The 21860-nt window shown below is 42.6% G+C and overlaps 1 protein-coding gene across 3 annotated transcripts in view; it reads left to right on the top strand.

Annotated features, from left to right (window-relative positions):
- The first annotated feature begins 2434 nt into the window (after window positions 1-2434).
- Window positions 2435-21860, top strand: part of THRAP3 (thyroid hormone receptor associated protein 3) — a 46259-nt gene continuing 26833 nt past the window's right edge. The window contains exons 1-3 of one of the 3 annotated variants that reach the window (XM_036255428.1): window positions 2440-2503; window positions 12774-12881; window positions 18134-18301. The gene's annotated coding sequence lies outside the window, so the exon portion shown is untranslated. Of the gene's footprint in view, window positions 2504-6753; window positions 6828-12773; window positions 12882-18133; window positions 18302-21860 lie in introns of those variants that run through there. The other 2 variants (XM_036255426.1, XM_036255427.1) reach the window with 2 other exon arrangements.

Below are 21860 nucleotides of genomic sequence, written 5' to 3'. Positions count from 1 at the left end.
CTACGCCATATCACTCACTCAAGGAGAGAGGTCACACAGAGAGAAAGGCTGAATGAGGAGAGGAGAGGGAGGAGGCTGGAACTGTGGGGTAAGTTTCTGGGCCATGGAAAGAGCAGAGACAGGAGAGAGGTATCAATGTAAGAACTATCCAAACCTGTACAAATTTTTATGAGTTTATTTGAGCCAAACTGACGACAATTGCCAGGAAGCCAAATCTCAACAGATTGAGAAAATGCTCCAGAGAATGGCAGTTATACACCTTATTTTATACATTACAATCAAAGGAGAGTTAAGGATGTTACATGAAATCCTTTGATGATAGATTAAGGAGGTGGGAGAAAGGCGGGGAGAATCTCTGGGATTGGATAAAAAATAAAATTAATAGACATATACTTCTTTTATATAGGTGGGTAGAGGATAGTTGACAGTCAACAACCATATGATAATAATAATAAGGGGATTTGTGGTCTCCTGTAAGGTATCCAGAAAAAAGGAAATTAGTTTGTTATTCTAAAGGCATATGTATCAGGTATGTCATCCTAGATGCAAAAAGACATCAGAGAGGCTCAGTTAAAGTGAAGATTGACCTTTGTTAGGGAAAAATATTGCCCACAGGGGTGGGGAACCTTTTTTCTGCAAAGGGCTATTTGGATATTTATGACATACAAAATTATCAACTTAAAAATTAGCATGCTATATTTGGTCAGGGTAATTTGGTGAGGTGTGTGATATTAGCTGGTATTGATTTCACAGACCTTATATACAGCTGTGGGCTGGATGTTCCCCACCCCTGCCCTAGAACGTGACTACTGGCCAGGAACTGCTTTTAGTTAGACAGTTTTAATTTTAGTCCGTCCTATGTGGTTATTTGGTTATTTTCTGTCTCTGAGTTTGTAAGGCGGCCATGCAGGCTTCCCCTGAGCTTGTCAGGTTTAGCATGTGGCCCCTTTTCTGCCCACAGAGGTAAAAGATCAAGCATAGGGTATTTTAGAAACCAAGTGGAATGACTATGTATTTTTGTATCCATCTGGTTTGCCTCTGTGTTCCTAGTATTTTATACTGGGCATGGCATATAGTAGACACTCAGAAACTCTGTGAATTGAAAATTAAATTCAATCAGAACCTTTCAAGAGGCACTACACAGCATGCAGCCCACAGGAAGTTCTCAAAGAAGGAAGAAAGAGTAAGCAGTGTGGAAGGAATGTTGCTGAGACCAGTAAGGGCGAGGGCTGACGTGTCAGGGTCTGAGATTTGAGTTGAGCCTGGTGAGCTTTTCCCCGGAAAGAGCAGTAGATTCCTTCAATATTTATTCATATTTCCTTTGCCTTAGGGATACAGAAATCTATTAAAACTGATCTCTGTTCTCAAAGAGCTCACATCTGGTGGGGAAGACAAAACAGGCCACAATACAGAATAAAGTGCGAAGGTACTGTAAGAGTATAGAGGACCGGAAGGAACTAGTAAACTTGGAAGGCTTCACACAAGAGGTGATATCTGAGCTCAGTCATTAACAGTTGGAGTTCACTAGGGCAGGAATTCCAGTGCACATCAGCCTGTGCAAAACCCTGATAAATGCAACGTTTCGCAAACTTGTACGTGTGTAAGAATTTCTGGAGAGGTCTCTTTATAACATAGGAACCAAGGCTACACTCCCCGGAAAACTTCTGGTTCAACAGGTGAGTGGCACCCATTTTAAGAAGCTTTACAGGACCACAGTCTCAGAAAAGCTCGTTCGGTGCTCCTATTGTTATTGAAGGCGGGGGATAGGGAGCGGGCGCGGGCGCGATGGCGGGAGATGAGGCTGGAGAGAGTTTTGCCCATCAGGGTTCCAGGATCTCTGAAGGTCACTATCACAATAAAGACTCCATTTGAGTCGCCTTTTCCGGGTCTCCTTTCACGTGCCTTACTTTGTCGGAGCCTCGCAACAAGTCTGTGGGGTAGAAGTTAGAAGTCTCGTTTCATACAGGAGGAAACGGAGGCTCAGAGTGGGCAATTTGTTCAAGGTCACAAAGCGAGAGGTAGCCCGCTACAGACTGAAAGCCAGGAGACCGGATTCTCAGCTCAGAGACTTTCGACTGCGAAAGCAGGCCGCGAGTGGGTGGGACTCAGGCCCTCCCTCCAGGATGGTTCCAAAATGGTGCGGGCTGTGGCGTCAGCAACACCTCCGCCCCTTCCGTCCACCCTCCTTCTTCACTAGGCCACCCAGCGGGGGGAGGGGATGGAAGGGAGCAACCCACGTGACTGCCGACTACTTGGCGCATGACGCAAAACGGCGGGCCCAACGCTCGACCTGCCTTGTGGGAAACGTAGTTCTGTACATCGTCAAATGGGCAAGGAAAGACGGGTCTAGGACTACATTTCCCAGGAGGGAGCGAGGCGACGCTGCCGCTGCCGCTGCCGCCGTCGGAGAGCGGGGACGCCGGGCGCACTGTCGGGCGGGGGCGAGGTTTGGGCCGGTTGTGCCGTTGCGAAGCTGCAGCTGCGATCGCTGCGGTGGGCCTAGGTGAGTGAGGGCTTCTGATGGGATCTAGGGTAGTCTGACCGGCTCCAGTCATTTCGTTTTTTTATCTTTTCACCGCGGCGGCTGGGTCAGGGTCCCCAGGCCCGCTTGGCGCGGAGCCGCTCCCCCGCGCCTACCCTCCGGCCTCCTCTGAGCGGGCCCCGCTTCCTCCGGCTCCTCCCCCTCCTCCCCGCCTCGCTCCGGCCTAGTTCCCGACGCTCACGGCTGCCTTTTCTCCGGAGCAGCTCCTTTCTCCTCTTTGCAAGCTGTTGGAGAGCGGCCTACCCCTCACCCCTGTAGTCGTATGAACCCAATTATTTTGGATTACTCATTTTCCGGAACTCTTGAGTGTCCCCCTTCCCCCCCAGTCTCCATTGGCCTGGTTCTGTTTTCCCCCAGGGTGCATGTGGCTGGCACTCAGTAAATGTTAGTACCTCTTCCGCCCTTTTTGCTGTGTGGCCAGAGGAGGCATATTCCAAATTTATCTGCCACGAGAACATTTGTGCGCCCACTTTTATTTCAGTCTCTTGGGCTGGAGGTGAGGCCGACTTGCATTCCAGTGATAATCGGCGTATGTTCTGCTTATATGAGGCAATTCTTTGCCTTTCTTAGTACCTAACCAACTTTTATCAGCTGTTATATTTGCCTATGTGAATCTTCGGGGAGGAGCACAGCGGCAGAAGCTGGCGAGTAGCTCTGGCGCCCAGAAGTTGGAAGCCATCAGTGGTAGTACGTGTTTACGGGAGGTTGTTAGTTGGATAGCAGGAAAAGCCTCTGAGAGTGTGGTAGATAGAGCCTGGCAGGAGAGAGCCAATGAAGCTTCTGGTGGCAGCGTACCAGAAGGATCCCGGATCCAACTTTAAAGTTTGGCTCTGCTAGCTTTGATTTTAGGTCAGGGGACTTCACTTCCAGGTGCCTCAGTTTCCTTATCTGCAAAATAGCGGTGAGTAACTGGCCACTTTATAGAATTGTTGTGAAGGTTAAATGAGATTAAATTGAAACCCGCTTAGCTGATTACCTGACGTGTATTAAACACTATTATTATCAGCATCATTTATAGGACTTCTGGATTGTGGGTCCAGAGTGGAAAGGCATGCATCACACCATTATAGTCCTTTTCCTTCAGATGGCCCTCCCTTTTTTTGTTTGTGAAAATATTGTCTGTTGTAGTCTGTCCTGTTAACTAGACAGCCTTATGTATGTATCATTACATAGCAGTCTGTTAAAAGATCCAGAAATGGCTACTGCCATGAACACTTGTGGAGCAAATTGAGCTTAGTTTGTTTTTTGGTGGGAAATGTGTTTTGTGACCTAGTGTGCACACTTTAGCAGTATCAGAAACAAATTTTTCTGCAGCTATTTAGGCTTGATTAGTATTTTGTAGAAGAGGTGACTTGGAATTTCTGTAAGAAACTGTTTAACAAGAAACTTTTATGTCCAATGTAGTTCCATCTTCTGCAGCTATTTAGGCTTGATTAGTATTTTGTAGAAGAGGTGACTTGGAATTTCTGTAAGAAACTGTTTAACAAGAAACTTTTATGTCCAATGTAGTTCCATCTTTTTTTTTTTTTTTTTTTACACTAGTGAAAGCTCTTCAGTTTTGGACACTACAGTCCAATTTTTTAAAAAATTGATTTTACAGAGGAAGAGAGAGAGAGAAACATCTATCAGTTATCTCCCACAGGCACCTGGACCTGTTGGGGGTGGGGGATGGGACCTGGAAACTTGAGTATGGGTCCTTAGGGGAATAGAACCCACCACCATTTTGGTGTATGGGATGATGCTGCAAGCAACTGAGCCATGCAGCCATGGCAGATTTATTCTTTAATATTCCCTGTAGCTTCCAGTAGAGTACATATTAGCAAATAATAATGAGATTATTTTAGGGGTGCTTCTATCATTGATTTCATAAGGCACATTAAAAAAAAATTTCCTCCCTGGCTGGTTTTGCTCAGTGGTTAGAGCGTCTGCCCTCAGACTAAAAGTCGTAGGTTCAATTCCAACCAAGGGCACATAAATACCTTGGTTGCACTTGGTCCCCAGCCCTGGTCGAGTCCTGCGGGAGGCAACCAGTCGATGTGTCGGTCTCACATGGATGTTTCTATCTCTCCCTCCCACTCTATCTGAAGACAAATGGAAAGATATATCCTCAGGTGAGGCTTTAAAAAAAAATTTCCCTTAGGTTTTAAGTAACTGGGAAGAAAAGGGAGAAATCAGAGCCGACTGGGTGGAATTTGTGGCTTAAGCGTCTTTAACATGTAGGGTAGCATGATGATATGAAAGAACTGGGGCCCTGGCCGGTTTTGCTCAGTGGTTAGAGCATCAGCCTGCGGTCCCTAGAGACCCGGGTTTGGTTCCCGCTAAGGGCATGTACCTCGGTTGCAGTTTATTCCCCAGCCTTGGTTGGGGTCATGTGGGTGGCAGCCACTCGATGTGTCCCTTTCACATCGATGTTTCTCCCTCTCTTTCTCCCTCCCTATCTGAACAAAAAAATGGAAAAATGTCCTCAGGTGAGGATTTTAAAAAAAAAAAAAAAAATGAAAGAACTGGGACACTGAGAGGCAAGAGTCTTTAGGCTCCAGTTTTCTTGCCTTGGGCAAACCCCTTCCTTTTTAATTTTTAAAAAATGTATATAGGTATGTTTTTATTGTTTTTTTTTTAGAGAGGAAGGGGGAGAGAGATAGAAATATCAATGTGAGAGAGAAACACCGATCGGCTGCCTCCTACACACCCCCCATTGAACATTGAGCTCAAAACCTGGGCATGTGCCCTGACTGGGAATTGAACCTGGATCTTTCAGTCCATGGGACGATGCTCAATCCACTAAGCCATACTGGCCAGGCTAAATTTATAATTAAAAAAAATTTTTTTTCTTATTTAGAGAGAAAGGAAGGGAGGGGGGAGAGAGAGAAACATCGATGAGAGAAAACATCGATTGGCTACCTCCTGCATGCCCCCCACTGGGGATTTGGCCCACAACCTGGCCATGTGCTGTATCGGGAATCAAACTGGCAACCTCTTCGTGCATGGGTCGATGCTCAACCACTGAGCCACACTGGCTGGGCTAAATTTATAATTTTTTTTTTTGGTACATGCCCCTACTGGGAACCAAACCTGGGACTCTGGTCCGCAGGCTGATGCTCCAACTGCTGAGCCAAACCGGCCAGGGCCTAAATTTATAACTAAAAAAATTTTTATTTATGGAATTTATTGAATTCTTAGCAGAAGGGAGAAAGAGAAACATCAATTTGTTATTCCACTTATTTAAAAACTTTTTTTTGTTGTTGTTAATCCTCACCTAAGGATATTTTTCCATTGATTTTTCTTTTTTAAGACAAGGAAGGAGAGGAGAGAGAGAGAGAGAGAAAGAGAGAGAAACAGAAATATATACATATATTTAATCCTCACCCGAGGACATTTTTCCATTTTTTGTTCAGATAGAGTGGGAGGGGGAGAAAGAGAGAAACATTGACATGAGAGGGACACATCGAGTGGTTGCCACCTGCACGACCCAACCAGGGCCTGGACAGACTGCAACCGAGGTACGTGCCCTTAGTGGGAACCGAACCCTGGTCTCTCTGGACCGCAGACCAACACTCTAACCGCTGAGCCAAACCGGCCGGAGCGAGAAACAAAAATATTGATGTGAGAGAGACACACTGAGTGGTTGGCTCTTGCAAGATTCTGACCTGGGCCAGAGCTTGAACCCCCAACCAAGGTACCTATCCTTGACAGGGAATCAAACCCATGATTCTTTGGTTGGCAGACCAACACTCTAACCACTAAGCCAAACCAGCTAGGGCTATGTTGGTTGTTTTTTTCCTAATTGTTTTTTTCTTTATTGATTTTAGAGAGAGAGAAGGGGAGGGGGGGAGAAAGATAGAAACATAGATGAGAGAGAACATCAGTTGGCTGCCTCCTGCATGCTCCCCACTGTGGATTGGGCCCATAACCTGGGCATGTGCTTTGACTGGGAATCGAGCCGGCGACCTCTTCATGCATGGGTCAGCGCTTAACCACAGAGCCACACTTGCCTGACTATGTTAGTATTTTTTAAAGAGAAAAGTTGCCAGGCTAGTATGTCAGTGGATTGAGCATTGTCATGGACTGCGAGGTTCTGGTTTGATTCCCAGTCAGGGCACATGCCTAGGTTTCGGGCTCAATTCCCAGTAGTGGGTGTACAGGAGGCAGCTTATTGACGTTTCTTTCTCATGTGAATGTTTCTCTCTCTCCCTCTCTCAAAAAAAATCAATAATAAATAAGTAAAGAGAAGAATACCCAGTCCTGATAGACCAACTGAGTATCTTACTAAGAGGACATTTTCAAGGTGAGTCAACAGTGGTTGGCAATTGTGTTCCAAAATAAAACATTATACCAGGGAGGAGGACTGGAAATTAGGGATAGAGAGGGAAGAAATTAGGAAGGAGACCTCTTTACTGTATACTCTTGTACAGTTTGAAATTTTTACTGTCCATGTATTACTAAAAAGGAAAAAAAGTAGGCTCTGGCTGAGTAGCGTAGTTGAAACATTGTTTGGATATACCGAGATTGTGGGTTCAGTTCTCTGGTCAGAACACATGCAGAAATCAACCAATGAATGCATAAATGGGTGGAATAGCAGGTAACTGTTTCTCTCTCTCAAAATCAGTAATAAAATTTAGGTGAAAAAAATGAAGTAGGTGAAAAGTATTAAACATTTTCATTTGCTCAAGCAAATAGTTTGTTAATATATAAGTTCTGTGAATTTGTACGTGTTTTTTCCTTTTTTTTAAAAAAAACACTACATATGCAACACTGTAAATGAATCTTGACATTATTAATGCTAGGTGACATAAGCCAGACATAAAAGGACAACTATTGTATGATTTGACTTGTATGAGGTACCTAGAGGAGTCACTTTTATAGAGACGAAGTAGAATGGTGGTGGTTAGGAGATTTTTTTTTTTGTTTTTAATCCTCACCCGAGGACATTTTTTTCTATTTTTGTTGTTGTTGTTGTTGTTCAGGTAGAGTGGGAGGGGGAGAGAGGAACAGAGAGAGAGAAACATCAACGTGAAAGGGACACGTTGAGTGGTTGCCACCCGCACGACCAACCAGGGCTGGGGACAAACTGCAACTGAGGCACGTGCCCCTAGTGGGAACTGAACCCAGGTCTCTCAGGACCGCAGGCCAATGCTCTAACCGCTGAGCCAAACTGGCCAGAGAGAGGAGATTGTTTAGTTAGTACCCAGTTTCAGTTTGGGAATATGGAAGAGTTCTGGAGATGGATGGTGGTGATGGTTGCATAAGTGTGAATATACTTAATGTCACTGAACTGAACTATGCACTTAAAAATGGCTAAAATGGCCCTGACTGGTTTGACTCAGTGGTTAGATAGAGTATCAGCTCACAGAGCAAAGAGTCGGGTTCAATTTCCGTCAGGGGCATGTAACTCAGTTGTGGTTTGGTCCCTGGTATGGTCAGGTTCATGCAAGAGGCAGCCATTCAATGTGTCTGTCTCTCACATTGATGTTTCTCTCTTTCTGTCTTTTTCCTTCCCACCCACTCTATCTGAAGATAAATGTAAAAATATATCCTTGGGTGAGGATTAAAAAAAAAAAAAAAAATGGCTAACATGGCCCTGGCTGATGTGGCTCAGTTGGTTGAAGTGTCGTCCCAGACTCTGAAAGGTTATAGGTACTGTTCCTGGTCAGGGCACATACCTAGGTTACGGGTTTGAGCCCCATTAGGGCATGTCATAAGGAAGGCATCTGATTGATCTTTCTTCCCCTCTCTCTAGGCATGTCCTTGGGTGAGGATTTAAAAAAGTTAAAATGGTAAATTCTTTTTTTTTTTTTTTTTTTTTATCCTCACCCGAGGACATTTTTTTTTTCTATTTTTTGTTCAGATAGAGTGTGGGAGGGAGAGAGAGAGAGAGAGAGAGAGAGAAACATCGACGTGAAAGGGACACGTCGAGTGGCTGCCACCCACACGACCCAAATAGGGCCGGGGACAAACCGCAACCGAGGTACGTGCCCTTAGCGGGAACCGAACCCGGGTCTCTCAGGACCACAGGCCGACGCTCTAACCGCTGAGCCAAACCGGCCAGGGCTAAAATGGTAAATTCTGTGTTACATATATTTTATAATAGTAAAAAGAAACTATATAGCTAATATTCACTCATAATTCAATGAACATGTACCTGGACACTGAGAATACAAAAAGGAATTTGATCTGGTACTTATTACCAATATTAACTTAATAATATTGCAGGACCAGTAGTTTTCAAGGAAGTGTAGAGGCTTAAGTTGTAGGGAGATAGTGGTTGCTTATAAAAGTTTTGTAATGTGATTTAAAAAATTATAAATTCTGGGAAAGTAGCTGTTAAGGTTTCAGATAGACAATCTTATCCTCTGGTGGGTGAGTAGGAGAGCTCAGATGAGATGTTATTTTGCTCTGAGGCACCTCTGCATTGCATGACAGCATGATTTTAAAAATCATCGGTCTAAGTAGAAACTGTCATATGCTCAGATGGCATGTTGATCCTTCTCATGTAAATTGAGAACCTGGGCCCTGGCTGGTTTGGCTTAGTGGTTAGAGTATCGGCCTGTGGACCGAAGAGTCGTGGGTTCGATTCCTAGTCAAGGGCACATACCTCAGTTGCAGGTTCAGTCCCTGGCCCTGATCAGGTCAGGTGGGAGGCAACCAATTGATGTGTCTCTCTTACATCGATGTTTCTCTCTGTCTCTCTCTCCCTCCTTCCCTCCTGTTCTATCTGAAAAATCAATGGAAAAATATCCTCAGGTGAGGATAAAAAAATGATAATAATAATCATAAAAAATAAATAAATTGAGAACCTGGGGCACATAATAATGGTGTCATTTAGGAGGCGGACTCAGTCAGCCTGGAATCAAGTATAGGCTTGTGTTTGTTATTAAAGTGCACTGCTTCTTTAGGAGATTTTGAAAATGTAATAAACATCTTATATTCTGACTCTGCCATAAAGCCAAATTCTTAATTCTCAAGAGAAAGAAGGTAATTGTCTCATGACCATACAACTACCCATTCTAGCTTGTGGTTGAAGTCTGTCTGTTTTTTGTTTTGTTTTTTATCTTCACTCGAGGACATTTTTTTTGCATTTATCCTCAGATAGAGTGGAGAGAGAAAGAAACATCGATGTGAGAGAGAGACATTGAGTAGCTGCCACCCACACGACCCCAACTGGGGCGGGGACAAACTGCAACCGAGGTACATACCCTTAGTGGGAACCGAATCTGGGACTCTCTGGTCCATGGGCTGACTCTCTAACCACTGAGCCAAACCGGCCTGATTGATAATACAATAATGTTTATTAAGTGCTTACTGTGTGCTAAGCACTCTTTCAAGAACATTACACACATATTAATTTATTCAGTTTCATAGCAATCCTGTGTAGTAGAAACTAGTTTTACATAGAGGAAACAAACATAGTGAGATTTAATTAAGCACAGTCCAACTTGGGTTCTCAAACGTCTCCCATCTCAAATCATTCGGTTCTTTACCCAGTTGTTCACGGAAAAAATGTCTCAATTGTCAAACAAAACTTTGGTTCTCGAACAGAATTGGTTCTTGACCCGACAACCCTTTCATGCTGATACCTTATGATCAGTTGTGTGTGTCTCAGGTGACCAGAGGAGAGGATGCGAGAGTCTGAGTCAGTTTACTGTTAAATCTCGAATTGTTAACATCTCAGGAAATTGTGCTGTGGATATTTTCATGTGTTTTTACTTCTGTTGCTACTTATTAGATCCATACAGTAAGGCACCATGAGTCCTAAGAAGATTAGTGATAACAACAAGTGAAAAGGAAAGTTGTGAGAACAACTATAGATAGAGCTTAGAAAAGAAATAATTGCGCCCTGGCCAGTTTTACTCAGCAGTTAGAGCGTCGGCCGGCGGACCAGAGAGTCCCGGGTTCAGTTACCCCTAAGGGCACGTACCTTGATTGCAGTTTGTCCCCGGCCCTGGTTGGGGTTGTGTGGGTGGTGACCAGTTGATGTGTGTCTCTCACATCAATGTTTCTCTCTCTCTCTCTCCCTCCCACTCTATCTAAAGATAAATGCAAAAAAAAAAAAAAAAAAAAAATGTTCTCCAGCGAGGATAAAAAAGAAAAAAAAGAAATAATTGCAGCCCTGACTGGTGTGGCTCAGTTGGTTGAGTGTCATCCTCTGTGCGAAAAGGTCACTGGTTAGATTCGCTTTTAGGGCACATGCCCTGGTTATGGTCTCAATCCCCAGTAGGTGGCGTGCAGGAGGCAGCAGATTGATGTTTCTCTTTCACATCAATGTTTCTCTTCCTCTCAAATCAATAAAAACATTTTTTTTTTAAAGAAATAACTGCAAAGTGTGATAGAGGTGTTTGTGTGTCTGATCTGACTACTGAGTATGGTATGGTAAAATCAACGATTAGCACAATTTTAAAACGAAGAGGCGATCAAGAGTGCTGACGTTGCTGAGGGGGTGAAAGTGCTCAGGAAACATGGATCACAGGCAACTGAGAAAGGTTAAAATGGAATCATTTGGGGGTCTGGAACGGATTAATTCAGTTTACATAGTTTCTAATGGGAAAAATTCTGTTTTCGAACAAATCGCTTCTCGCATAGCCTTCTAGAATGAATTAAGTTCGAGAATCGAGGTTCCACTGTATCAGCATGAAAGGGTTGTTGATTTGAGAACTGAAGTTTTGTTCAACAACCGAGACATTTTTTCCTTGAACAACTTGGTGAAGAACTGAATTGAGATAGGAAACATTTGAAAACCGAGGTTTGACTACTCATCTGAGTGCTGAAGTCTGTAGTGACAGTTTACATGTGTCACCTTTGAAAATGTCTTTTCACAAAGAGAGGTACTGCCAAAAACTAATATTAATTCATGAGCATATGGTTTTAATTTAGTATATTCATTACTTGGAAGGCATTTATAAATCCTGTTAGATTCTTTTCTTGATATTTGCCTTTTAGCATGCCATTACACTGCATATTAGTCATTTCCAATTGAAGATTAGATGGAAGTTTCTCAGTTGCACAGTTGGACGGATTTTGAAATATGGAGATTTCCTTTGTACTTACACTGAGGTTGGAAATATGCTGGAATTGTAGTTTGAACTAAAAATATGCTTCAAATTTGTGAGAATGGAGATCTCATTGTTTGTTTTAACATTTGATAGCATGGGAGTGAATCAAGTAACTTGCCATTATTTGGGATTTAAACAATGTTTAAACAATTTTCAGATTAATTGAAAGAAGTGACTATTTTGCCTTTTAACTTTCCGTTGAATTCATTTACAAACATGATCAAATCGGTAGCAAAAGCTAATTTCCAAAGCGATTCAGTATTCAATAAGTGTTTAAGGGTGGTTCTTCTTGTTCAGAAACATTTTCATTTTTATTTATCATCAGATAGAGTAGGAGGGAGGGTGAGAAGGGCGGAGGGAGAGAGAGAAACATCGATGTGTTAGAGCCACATCGACTGGTTGCCTTCTGCACAACCCTGACCAGGGCCGGGGATAAACCTCAACCAAGGTACAACCAGAATCGAACCTGCGCTCATTGGTCCAAGGGCCGACGCTCTAACCGCTGAGCAAAATTGGCCAGGGTCACAGACATCTAAAAAAATTTTTTTAATTCCATGACTGAAAGTCATTTTATTTAAAAAAATTTTTTTTAATTGATTTTGGAGAGATAGGAAAGGAGAGGGAGAGGTAGAAACATTGACTGGATGCCTCCTGCAACCCCCGCACCTGGGATGGTGCCTGAAACCCAGGCATGTACCCTGACAGGGAATCGAACCAGAAACCTCTTGGTGCATGGGTTGACGCTCAACCACTGAGCTACACCGACTGGACGGATGGGGAGTTATTTTAATTTGAAGAGTATTTATGAAATTTAGTTCAGCATATCTCAGTTATTCTTCTGAAGTAATTTTCCAGGTTGAATTATGGAGTTATGAATTAGTCTTGCATAATGCAAACTGTAGCACCTGAAATGTTGCCAATTAAAGTATCAGGTTATAAGAAGAAGGTTTTGGCTTTCCATATTGCATCCTTACTGGAGGAAGTTGGATGGGTTAAAACGGGTGCGAGAGACAGGCAGACAGACACTGTCAGGCTAGTATACTTAAAGAGAGAAGCCTGAGTCCACTTGAGTAAAAATCAGGGCTGCAATAGAATTTTTGCTTATAGATATCAAGCATCTGTATTTTAAGATGTAATCTGCAAGGATTGGGTAGCTCTTTTATCCTTATTTCCTCTCATTCCAGAACTGTATCCTGACTTTGTAAGTTGGAGAAGCCAGCAGCACTGCCATTGTTTCTTTGAAGTAGTGTCTGTTTGGGATCCAGTGCAAGTCGAATTACTGTTCATATAAGGTAAATGCACGGTGGTAAAAGGAACTAATAACATCACTGACTTCTAAATCCAATCTTAGGTTAAGAGTTGTTTATTCTTATTTTCTTTCTTTTTTTTTTTTTTTTTTTTATCCTCACCCGAGAACATTTTTGCATTTATCGTCGGAGAGAAGGAGGAAGAGAAAGAGAAACATCGATGTGAGAGAGACACTTTGACTGGTCGCCTCCTGTACAACCCCCACCAGGGTCGGGGACGAACCACAACCAAGGTACATGCCCTTGGCCGGAACCGAACCTGTGACTGGTCTGTGGGCCTACGCTTTAATCACTGAGCAAAACTGGCCAGGGCCTCAGCAAGAATTTTTTTTTAATCAGTCCTATTTCTTTATACAACCCTAAACAACTTTGTTCCTACAAGATATAATGTATGCCCGTCATACATTTGCAGAGACTTGTTCTGTTACAGCTGCCAGGACAGAATGGCAATAATCGGTTCTTTAAATTTTCTCATGTGAGTCAAGGATTCCAATTGCAGTAAGTTACAAACCACTTCCTCCCCAGTTCTCATAAAGGCTTTTCCAATTTGCTAGCATCATGGATGATGAGTTATTTATTTTATTTTGGTAAGAAACTTAACATGAGATCTATCTTCTTAACAGATTTTTAAGAGTACATACAGTATGTTGTTCACCGTAGGTACAGTGTTGTACAACAGTTTTGTAAAGCTTAACTGCAGCTTGGTGCATGTTGGTTAGTAGCTGCCCATTTCTCCCACCCCAGTCCCCTGACAACCAACCTTCTACTCTTTGAATCTGTGAGTGTGTCTGGTATTTTAGATACCTCATATAAGAATAATCATGCTGTCTTTGGCTTTCTGTGACTAGCTTATTTCACTGAGTATAGTGTCCTCAAGGCTCATCCATATTGTCACATTGCAGAATTCTTTTTTAAAAACTGGTGTTCCATTTTATGTGTATATCATTTTTTTATCCATTCATCTGTCAATGGACATTTAGGTTATTCTCACATCTTGGCTATTGTGAATGTGCTGCAATGAACATGGGAGTGCTAATACCACTTCTAGGTCTTGACTTCAGTTCTTTTGGATAGATACTGAATTGCTGGATATGTGTTCATATATATATATTTTTTTGGATTTCTTTTGTTTGTTTTAAGAGAGAAAGGAAAGGAGAGTTAGAAACATCAATGTGAGAGAGAAATATTGACCAGCTGCCTCCTGCACATCCCCCACTGGGGATGGAGCCTGAAACCCAGGCATGTGCTCTGACCAGGAATCGAACTGGTGACCTCTTGGTGCATGGGTCGATGCTCAGCCACTGAGCCACACCGGCCTGGCCATTATTATTTTTGATATGTAATTTTTAATATAATAAACAACATCAGATTGCTTTACTAAAAGGGTGAAACAATTCCATTTCTACTGGACAGACAAGCGGCATCACTTTTCACTTTTGCCATGACTACCATGAATTTGAGCATCTGTTTACATATTTGCCTACCCTGTTGGTTTTATTTTTCTAGGAATTGTTTGTTCATTTTCCTGTTGAGCTGCTTATATTATTATTGTGTTTCTGTTCTTTTGTGGTGAATACAATGTCTTTCATCTCTCAGGAAGTTAATGATTATCTTTTTATCCTTACCTGAGGACATTTTTGCATTTATCTTCAGATAGAGCAGGAGACAGAGAGAAACATTGGTGAGAGACACATATCGATTGGTTGTTTCCCCTCCTGACCCCGACTAGGGCTGGAGACGGAACTGCAACTGAGGTACATGCCCTTGACCAGAATAGAACCTGCAAGTCTGCTCTGAGGGCCAGTGATTTAACCACTGAGCCAAACCGGCCAGGGCTCTCCTTTTTTTAAATTTTAAATCCTCCTCTGGGGATATTTTTCCATTTATCTTCAGATAGAGTGGGAGGGAGGGAGAGAGAAACATCCACTGGTCGCCTCCCCACAAGATCCTGACCAAGGCTGGGGATGAACCACAACTGAAGTACATGTCCTTGATTGGAATTGAACCGCAACCCATTGGTCCAAGGGCTGACACTCTAACCACTGAGCCAGACTGGCCAGGCTTTCCTTCCTTCTTACAGAGGAGAGGATCATCTCCTGAGAAAACACTGAAAGGTTGCCAGTTCAATTCCTGGTCAGGGCACATGCCCAGGTTGTATGCTGAATCCCCAATAGGAGGTGTGGAATGCAGGAGGCAGCCAATCAATATTTTGCTCTCACATCAGTGTTTCTCTCTCCAACTCTCCCTCCCTGCCTCTAAAAAAATCAGTAAAAAATATATATTAAAAAAAAAATGAGCCCTGGCCAGTTTGGCTCAGCGGTTAAAGCGTCGGCCTGCGGTCCGGAGAGACCCGGGTTCGGTTCCCGCTAAGGGCACGTACTTCGGTTGCAGTTTGTCCCCGGCCCTGGTTGGTCGCGCGGGTGGCAGCCACTCGATGTGTCCCTTCACGTCGATGTTTCTCTCTCTCTCTCCCTTCCTCTCTCTCCCTCCCACTCTATCTGTACAAAAAATGGAAAAATATCCTCGGGTGAGGATAAAAAAAAAAAAAAAAAAAAAAAATGAGCCTGGCTGGTGTGGCTCAGTGGTTGAGCCTCGACCCATGCACCAAGAGGTTTGATTCCTGGTCAGGGCACATGCTCAGGTTGTGGGTCCAATCCCCAGTGTGGGGCATGCAGGAGGCTGCCAGTTGATGTTCTCTCTCATTGATATTTCTATCTTTCTCTTCCTCTCCCTGCCTCTGTCTCTAAAATCAATAAAGAAAAATATTTTTTTTAAAAAATGAAAAGACTACCTACAAAAAATGGTACATTGCAAAGCATGTATCTAATAAGGGACTTGTATCCAAAATATATACAGAGTTCTAAAACTCAATAAAAGGACAAATAATAATTCGGTTTAAAAATGGACAAAGGGTCTGAATTAGACATTTCTCCAGAGAAGTTGCACAAATAGTACACATATGAAAAGATATTCAACATCACTAGTCATTAGGGAAATGTCAAAACCTTGGTAAGATACCACTTTACATCTACTAATATGACTATAATAAAGAAGGCATTAAGTATTGAAGATGTGGAGAAATGGGAACCCTTGTCCGTTTCTGGTGGGAATGTAAAATTGGACAGCTGCTTTGGAATGTGGTCTGGCAGTTTCTCACAAGTTAGGCATAGAGTTACCATATGACTGAGCAGTACCATGCCTAGGTATGTACTCAAGAGATAAAAACATCTCCACACAGCCTTGGACTATGGGGGGTGGTGTACACAGAAATCAAGCTTACTATTTTAACTTTTCACACTGTATTCTTCTACCTTTTTCTGGTTTATCTTGAGAGCAGTGCTGCACTGAAAAGCCTTGTGTAACAGGCAAGCTCTAGAGCAGGGAAAGCCCCCAGAAAGAGGCTGGTGTTGAGCTGCCACTCTGGGGAAGGATCCTTTTCCAAGCAAGGACCATTTTATTACGTTTGGTGGTTATGTTCATGTTTCTCGTTATTAGTCTCTTGTTACACAAAGCTCTTTGTTCTCTACAACTGGCTGTAGCTTTCCTAGTTTAGGCTCTCTGAAATCATCTCTAGCAGAAACATTACTGCTGTCTTTGGCAAGAGACTTGCTTTGCACTGGAAATTCTGAGACAGATTTCAGGCAGAGCCTATTTCCAATTTTTGCATATGTTATGAGTTAAAAGAGGTGGGGAAGAGAGCTGTTGGCTGCTTTAGTTAAGCATCTGAGCTCTCCTGGTTCAAGATAACTATGCTTCTGAGATTGATTTTCATTTTGTTTTTTAAAATATGTTTTTATTGGTTTTAGAGGAAGGGAGAGAGAGAGAGAAACATGGATGTGAGAGAGAAGCATCGATTGGCTGCCTCTTGCATGGCCCCCACTGGGGATTGAGACCACAACCTGGGCATATTCCCTGACCAGGAATCCAACCTGGACCTCATTCCATGGGGTAATGCTCAATCCACTGAGCCACAGCAGCCGGGCTGATTTTTATTTTTAGCTGATCAAATTCACAAGAGACTGATGATGTGGGTATACCATGAGATAACCCATAAGGTAATGGTGACTCTGGCACAATGTCTGTTTGAATTCTGAACTTAACTAGCTATAGAACTTTGGGGGCAAGTTACCAACTCTGCAAGTTCTCATTTCCTCTTCTGTAAAACAGGTACAGAATATAGTACGTAATGAGATTTGTGTATATAAATGAGACAGTGCTAAAGGTTTGTAACTCTTATCTAGCACATCTTAGTGAGTGTTAGCAGTTGTTATTGGTAAAGTGCCAGGGAATCAATTTCCAGTGCACACAAATTGACCAGGAAAGCCAGTATTTGCCTAGGGCAGTCTTTTCTGGTAGGCAGGTCCATTCAGAGACCAAATTCTAAGTTAGAAGGGTGTTTGATGAACATATTCAAGATACAGAACAAGAGGAGCTAATGCTAGTCCATAAGTCCATCAAATTGGGGTAGCTAAATTATCCTACTTGAGGAAATGATGTATCCTGGTCTTTCAAGAGAGTCATTGTCAACATAAATATTTTATGAACCTTACATTCTAGATATAAATGTCATCCTCACACCCCCAGCCTATCTCAACCAGAAGCAGGGCAGAAATCTTTTGTTTGACTCTATGTTAACTTTTAGGCTTGAACTCTATTGTCTTCCTACTGCTAGGTGGATAGTTTTTTTTTCTAAATTATTATGGGTCATTAAACCATAGCCTTTTTCTCTGAACTTAAATTTCCCACTTCCAGTATTCAGTATTTATTACTAAAACTTGTGTATTTATAGCCCTGGCCGGTTTGGCTCAGCGATTAGAGCGTCGGCCTGTAGTCCAGAGAGGCCCGGGTTCTGTTCCTGCTAAGGGCATGTACCTCGGTTGCAATTTGTCCCCTGTCCTGGTTGGTTATGTGGGTGGCAGCCACTCGATGTGTCCCTTTCACGTCGATGTTTCTCTCTCTCTCTTCCCCTCTCTCCCTCCCACTCTATCTGAACAAAAAATGGAAAAATGTCCTCGAGTGAGGATAAAAAAAAAGACTTGTGTATTTATAAACTCATGTCATAGATGATATGCATTTCAGTGTTTTAGTGCATCTTATGGTATTTACATCTTAAATTAGAGACCCAAAAGGATTCTGTCTTATGCTGAGATTTTTGCCTTTTTTTTTTTTTTTGGTAGGGTTATTTTCTTGGGAAGATTTCCACAGGTGATTTTTTTTTTTTCCTTGAATGATTTTAGAGAGAGGAAGGAAGAGGGAGACGGATAGAAACATCAATTAGAACATCGATCGGCGGCCTCCTGCATGCCCCCCACTGGGGATCAAGCCCACAACCTGAGCATATGCCCTACCTGAGAATTGAACCTGCGACCTATTGGTTCAACCACAAAGCCACACTGGTTGTTCAGGTGATTGTTCTTATCTATTAGTTTCCTTTTAAAGGGTGATATTTATTGGTCCTGTCTTGGGATTCTTTAGGCCTTGATCTTATTTGGGTCCTGTAACCCAAATTAAACATTAAAATAAAAGTTGTCACGCCTGGCTAGTGTGGCTTAGTGGTTGAACGTTGACCCATGCACCAAGAGGTCACCGGTTCAATTCCTGGTCAGGGCACATGCCCAGGTCGTGCAGGAGGCGGCCAATCGATGTTCTCTGTCATCAGTGTTTCTGTCTCTCTCTCCCTCTTCCTTTCTCTTTCTAAAATCAATAAAGAAAAAAAACTTGTCGCCCAGCTGGTGTGGCTCAATGGATTGAGCATTGTCCCATGGACTGAGAGATCCCAGTTCAATTTCTGGTCAGGGCATATGCTCCGGTTTTCGGCTTGATCCCCAGTAGGGTGCATGCAGGAAGCAGCCAATCAGTGTTTTCTCTCTCACATCCATTTTTCTGACTCTTCTTCCTTCCTCTTTCTTTAAAAAAAAAATCAATAAACATATTTTTAAAGAAAAGTTGTCCTTTGTAACACTCCTGCTTCCTTGAATTAACACTTGGCTTTTGTCATGATCCCTTGGAGTAAGAATTAGTGATGAAAGTCTTGTGATGTTTTTGTAGTCTAATAATCTAAGAAAATAAGCAAAGGGCCCGGCTGGTGTTGCTCAGTGGTTGGGCATCGACCCATGCACCAAAAGGTGTTTATCAGAACACCTTGAACTTTGGTTGTACATTGGTTTTAATGTAGACAATGAACTGAGAGTTGACACCATGAGAAATGCTCTGAATATGCCCTTTAAGGTACATGAGATCAGTTGAAGGAATTGACTGTATTCTGTGAGCTGATAAATTCGATATTAATGGGAATGAGGAAAGGAAGTAAAAAGAAGGATTTGCGCCTGGCCGGTGTGGCTCAGTAGTTGAATGTCGAACCATGTACCAAGAGGTTACTGGTTCAATTTCCAGTCAGGACACATGCCCGGGTTGTGGGCCTGATCCCCAGTGTGTGTGTGTGTGGGGGGGGGTATGCAGGAGGCAGCCGATCGGTGTTTTCTCTCATCGATGTTTCTATCTCTGTCTTTCTCTCCCTTCCTTTCTCTCTAAAAATCAATAAAGAAAAAAAAAATGATTTGCCCAGGAAAGCCCTGCACAGACATTAATTAAATTACAGCAGTGAAGCCATTCATAACACTTAAGTGTAGGGAGGTGGAAGAGAGTAAAGGGGGGTAAATGATGATGGAAGGAGACTTGAACTTAGGGTGGTGAACACACAATATAATATACAGATAATGTATAGAATTGCACACCTGAAACCTTTATAATTTTATTAACTATTGTTACCTTAATAAATTCAGTTAAAAAATCCAAACGCTTTGGTATAGCCAGGGCTCAAAATGTTTATTGTAGACATTAGTTCCCTGGCCCATCTCAATTTTACATATTCTTCCAGGGGTTGAGAGGACTTTAAAGGACTTAATTTTGAGTTGATTTTGCATATTGGGGTGGCTGTGGGTCTGTTTTATGTTACTGTTTTCAAATTATAGTATATTTGGCTTACTATTTCTGTTTGCGTGACTAGTAGTAAATCGTCTTCATTTTATTTTATTTATTTTGAGAGTACATTTATTAAAGCTGGGGACAGTGCCCCTGGCCGGATTGGCTCAGCAATTAGGGCGTCGGCTTGCAGTCCAAAGAGACCTGGGTTTGGTTCCCGCTAAGGGCATGTACCTCAGTTGCAGTTTGTCCCTGGCCCTGGTTGGGTTGTGCGGGTGGCAGCCACTCGATATGTCCCTTTGATGTTGATGTTTCTCTCTCTCTCTCTCTCTCTCTCTTCCTCTCTCTCCCTCCCACTCTATCTGAACAAAGAATGGAAGAATGTCCTCAGGTGAGGATTAAAAAAAAAAAGTTGGGGACAGTGAAACAAGGAAGGGCTTAGGATAGAAGAAGCAACAGGAGAGGGCTGCTTTGGCTCTCTAGAAATATTATAGGAAAGAATTGAACCTAGGCTCTGGCCGGTTTGGCTCAGCGGTTAGAGCGTCGGCCTGTGGTTCAGAGAGACCCGAGTTCGGTTCCCAGTAAGGACACGTACCTTGGTTGCAGTTTGTCTCCGGCTCTGGTTGGGTCATGCGGGTGGCAACCACTTGATGTGACCCTTTTACATCCATGTTTCTCTCTTTCTTCCTCGCTCTCTCTCCCACTCTATCTGAACAAAAAATGGAAAAAATGTCCTCGGATGAGGATAAAAAAAAAAAAAAAAAGAATTAACCTAGGCTGGGCTGCTTTGGCTCACTGAGAAGTCACAGAAGGGGACCTTGGAGACAAGTTCAGGGCTTCAGCCTGGAATGAGCTACTGCTGCCGCCCATTGCTTCCCTAGTTGCAAGTCTCCTGGGGACCCTTAGAGTTTAGGAGTTGCAAGCCTGTGAAGGAAGAAGAGGGGGAAGGGAAAGGTGTGGGCATGCTCCCTGAATGGGGAGCATGATAAACCTTCTTTATATATGAATGAACAGTTAAGTATTATCTGAGAAGATCTTTTTTAATATGAGCCTAATATTTATGGGTGGAAGGATACTTGTATGGTTTCTGTATAGCCTGGCTATTCAGGCTGCCAAAATTGAAACCCCAGGGTGGTCTGTTGAGAGGCTTTTGTTTGGACTACTTAGCTTTAGGAACTCAGCCTCCTACCAAATATAACCTCTCAATAGGCTACCCACAGGGCTCCACACATGGGGAAACTGTGATAAATACTTCCAAAATGTTTGTTCTGGTGAATTCAACAGACATCTACCATGTGCCAAGCACAATGCTGCTACAGCACTAGGGACACTTAGAAGAAACTTAATCTGGAATGAGAAAGGGAGAAGAGTAATTTAATCCTTTCTTATCTTTGAGGGGTTTTGATTTAGAGAAGCTTGCTTTGGCTTTCTCTACCAATATTACTCATTTTTCTTGGAGTTGAAAAATAAGATCTGTGTTTTTAATGACATAAAAGCCATGTAATTATATCTTAATACTTCTATCATGATTTGTTTTAAGTAAAATGCATCTTTTCTTCCAAAAGTTATGTTCTTTCAAGAACCATTGATGTGCCTGGTAATTAGATAAGTGGTTTGTGTGGAGAAGGCTGGGCTTTGAAAAGGGTGATTGGTCTGAAAACTGCTCTCAAGTAAGTGGCTGTGCAGAACAGTTTGAAAATGAACCCTGGCTCCAAGTGAAAAAATGGTATCTGAAATGATTTCAAAAGGCTGTTTGAAATTCTACACTTGGGTGTTAAATAAGGGGTGGGGGATAAAACAATAGTTGTATAAATGTAAGATGGAGGAGGAGGACATCTTACAGCTGAAGAAGGGTTTATGAAACAGGACTTCAGGGCTTAGTGACTCAGAGCTCACTCTGAATCAACATGTGATATGGCTGCCAGAAACAGAAAGAGGAGACTTAGAACTAACTCATTAATGTCTAAATAGTTCTATATTACGCCGCATTTGGAGAATCACATTAAGTACTGAGTATCCCAATGAAAGCAAACAAACAGGAAT

Source organism: Molossus molossus, unplaced genomic scaffold (genome assembly GCF_014108415.1).
Source record: "Molossus molossus isolate mMolMol1 unplaced genomic scaffold, mMolMol1.p scaffold_m16_p_12, whole genome shotgun sequence".
Lineage (NCBI taxonomy): Eukaryota > Metazoa > Chordata > Mammalia > Chiroptera > Molossidae > Molossus > Molossus molossus.
This window is presented reverse-complemented; position numbering and strand designations above follow the sequence as displayed.